This window comes from Chrysochloris asiatica, unplaced genomic scaffold (genome assembly GCF_000296735.1).
Source record: "Chrysochloris asiatica unplaced genomic scaffold, ChrAsi1.0 scaffold00037, whole genome shotgun sequence".
Taxonomy (NCBI): domain Eukaryota; kingdom Metazoa; phylum Chordata; class Mammalia; order Afrosoricida; family Chrysochloridae; genus Chrysochloris; species Chrysochloris asiatica.
In genome coordinates, this window is record NW_006408555.1 from 20,147,229 (window position 1) to 20,151,413 (window position 4,185).

Sequence of the window (4,185 nt, forward strand, 5' to 3'; positions counted from 1 at the left end):
TGGACAGGTTTCAGGTCACTTCCAGACTAAGAAACAGACTGAGTAGAAGGAATAGGAGGTCCATTTCTGAGGTATTAGCCCCTGCAAACCTTATGAGTATCACTAAAACATTTTCAGATGCAGTGCCAAAGATGAGCTTCTCAGGTCAGAAGGCACTCAAAGCATGACTGAGGAAGAACTGCTTCCTCAAAACAGTTGACCTTAAGGATGTAGATGGAGCAAAGCTTTCAAGACATTTATTTGCTGATGGAACATGACTCAAAATGAGAAGAAACAACTGGAAATTTCCATTAATAATTGGAACATGGAATGCACAAAATGTAAATCAAGGAAAATTGGAAGCTGTCAAAACTGAAATGCAACATATAAAGACCAATATGTTAGTCACTGATGATGGAGGTCACATGATAGAAATCTGCAAGACCAAAGATTTTTTTCACTGCAAATACCTTTTACAACAACATAAACAGGGACTAGTCACATGGACCTTGCCAGACGGAACACATAGGAAATATGGAGAAAGAAAATGGTCATTAAAATGACAGGAAAGAAAGAAAAGACCAAAGTGGATGTCGGAAGACACTCTGAAACCTGCTCTTGAAAGTAAAGTAGCTAAAGTACATGAAAGAAATGATGAAATAAACGAGCTGACCAGAAAGTTTCAAAGGAAAGCTCAAGAAGAAAAAACTGAGTATTATAATGAAATATGCAAAGACCTGAAGGTAGAAAGCCAAAAGGGAAGACCATGCACAGCATTTCTCAAGATGAAAGAACTGAAGAAAACAATTCAAGTCTTGACTTACAGTACTGAAGAATCCTATGAACAAAACGAACTTAACCATGCTCATGAGGAACTTGGACATAGACCAAGAGGCTGCTGTCAAACAGAACAAGAGGACACTGCCTGGTTCAAAATCAGAAAGGTTACCATCAGGGTTGTATCCTTTTACCAGACTTACTCAATCTGTGTGCTGAGCAAATAATCTGAGAAGATGATTTATATAAAGAAGAACCAAATCAGGGTTAGAGTAAGAGACATTGTTGTCATTGTTGTTAGGTGCCATCGAGTTGGTACCAACTTGTAGTGACCTTATTATGCACAGCAGAATGAAACACTGCCTGATCATTAACAATCTGAAATATGCAGAGGACACATTCTTGCTTGCTGGAAGCAAAGAAGATGATGTACTTACAGTATGGATTGCACCTAAATGTAAAGAAAATTTGTTGGTCCACAACCAGACCAATAAAAAATATCATGATAAATGAAGAAAAGACTGAAGTAGTCAAAGATGTCATTTTATCTGTATTCACAATCAATGCTCATAGAAGCAATAGTCAAGAACCAAATAACATATTTCATTAGGTCCATCTGCTGCACAAGATCTCTTTAATGAGTTAAAGAGCAAAGATGTCAATTTGAACACTAAGGTGCACCAAGCCATGGTATTCTCAATGACCTCACAGTCATGTGAAAGCTGAACAATGAATAAGGAAGACCAGAGAAGTATCAATGTATTTGAATTATGACATTGGCAAAGAATACTGAATATACTATGGACTTCCGGAAGTATGAACAAATCTGTTTGGAATAAGTACAGCTGGATTGTTCCTTTCATGTGACAATGGGAACACTTTGTCACTTGTATTTTGGACATGTTGTCAGGAAAGACCACTCATTGGAGAAGGACATCTATAAAAGTGGAGGAGAAGTAATAAAGAGGGAGCCTCCGACAAGATGAACAGACACAGTGACAGAAACAATGGGCTGAGACATAACCCCAGTCATGAGGATGGGATTAGACTGGGCAGTGTTTCATTTTGTTGTATATAGGGACACTATACGTCAGAAATGACTTGACGATGCCTGAAAACAACGGGCAAAATATTGACTGATGCAAGTGATGGATGCACTACACACAGTCATTGTACCAAAAAGAACTGACACTTCACCATTTTGTGAGGCAGTATATGATAAGAAGCTATGGTATTGAAGAAACAACCCAAGCTATGCTGAGGTATTAGTGAAGAGAAAGACTCCAGGACTTGATGAAATACCAACTGAAATGTTTTAGCAAACTGATACAGCATTGGAAGCACTCACTAGCCAATGCCATGAAATTTGGAAGAGTTGTCTGGCCAACAGAAGAGATCCAGTTGTGCCCATTCTAAAGAAAGATTACTCTAGAGAATGCAGAAATTATCAAGCAGTGTCATTAAAATCACATGCAAGTACATTGTTGTGAAAGATAATTCAAAAACAATTGCAGTAGTACATTAACAAGGAGCTGCCAGAAATTCAAGCTGGATTCAGAAGAGGATGTGGAACAAGGGATATCATTGCTAACATCTCATGGATCTTGGCTGACAGCAGAGAATACCAGAAAGATGTTTACTTGTGTTTTATTGATTATGCAAAGACATTAGATTGAGAAACATAACAGATTAGGGATAGCACTGTGAAGTCTGGGAATTCCAGAACACTTAATTGAGCTCATGCGGAGCCTGTACTTAGACCAAGACACAGTCCTTTGAACAAAATAAGGAGATACTGCGTGGTTTGAAATCAATAAAGGTATGTGTCAGGGTTGTGTCCTTTCACCATATTTATACAGTCTGTGGGGAGGGTGGTGGCTCTGTAGGATACACACTGGACTGTTAACTACAAGGCCAGCATTTCAAACCCACTAACCATTCAAAAGATGAGACTTTCTGCTCCCATGGAGATATACAGCCTTGGAAACTCTGAGTCAGAACTGACTTGATGGCATTTAACAGCAACAAAATTTAACCTATATGCTGAGCAAATAATCTGAAAAGCTGGATTATGTGAAGAAGAATTTGGCATCAAGATTGGTTGAAGACTCCTTAAGAACCTGAGATAAGCAGATGACACAACCTTGCTTGGTGAAACTGAAGAGGACTTGAGTATTTACTGATGGAGAGCAAAGGCTGTAGCCTTCATTATGGATTATAATTCAACAGAACGAAGACAAAAATCCATGAAACAACATGACCAAAGGCGAAAATATTGAGATGGTCAAGGATTTCATTTTACTTGGGTCCCTAATCAATGCTCATGGAAGCACCAGTGAAGAAATCAAAAAAATATTACATTAATCAAATCTGCTGCAAAAGACATCTTTAAAGTGTTGAACTGCAAAGATGTCACTTTGAGGACTAAGGTGTGTCTGAACCAAACCATGATGTTTCCAATTGACTCATGTGCATGTAAGAGCTGGATGTTTAATAAGGAAGACCAGAGAAGAGTCAGGTGTTGGCAAGGAATATTGAAAGTACCTTGGACTGCCAGAAGAAAAAAACAAATCTGTGTTGGAAGAAATACAGCCAAAATCCTCCTTAGAAGTGAGGCTGATGAAGCTTTATCTCACAGACTTTGGACATGTTATCAGGAGAGACCAGTGTCTGCAAAAGCACATCATGGTTAGTGAAGTAGAGGGTCAGTGAAAGAAAGGAAGACACTCACTGAAATGGATTGACATAGGAGTAAAAACAAAAGACTCAAACACAACAACAATTGTGAGGATGACACAGGATTGGGCAGTGTTTCCATTTCGTTCTATTGTGCATAGGATTGCTATGGTCCCACCAACAGCAGGCTACATTCCAATAAACTTCAATAAAAGTGTAATGAAAGAACAAGAACATAAATCATAAAGCAATAAACAGTGGGCATTACACATTCCATCCTTTGCTAAAACTAGAGAATTTTCCCCCAACTGATTTCAGTATTTTCCAACCACACACTGTTGGAGGGTGAGTCTCCTTCTAAGCCTGTCCTTTGGCAGTCACTAAATGGCATGACTCTTGCATTGACTAGAAGGCTGGTTAGCTGTGCTAACAGTTATTAGCACGACACCCTGTATCTGTTCCCCAAGTCCAATAAATCCTCCTGGAGTCATGGGCTCTTCCCAGGCACAGACCAGGACTACCAGCTGGTCCCAGAGCAGCTCAGCTCTAGGCATGATTTGTTCCTTGTTTGTCTGGAGCTTTGGTTTTAATTTGTAATGTTTGCTTAATCTACTATTAGTTGTGCTGAATTTAATTTAACTCGTTGCAGCAATTCATTTTATTCAATCTTCTATTACTGGGTATCACTCTTGAGTTGTAAGTGATTTTCCCTTCTCTAATCATCATGTTGGAGTCTGGTGACCTAGTTATTCC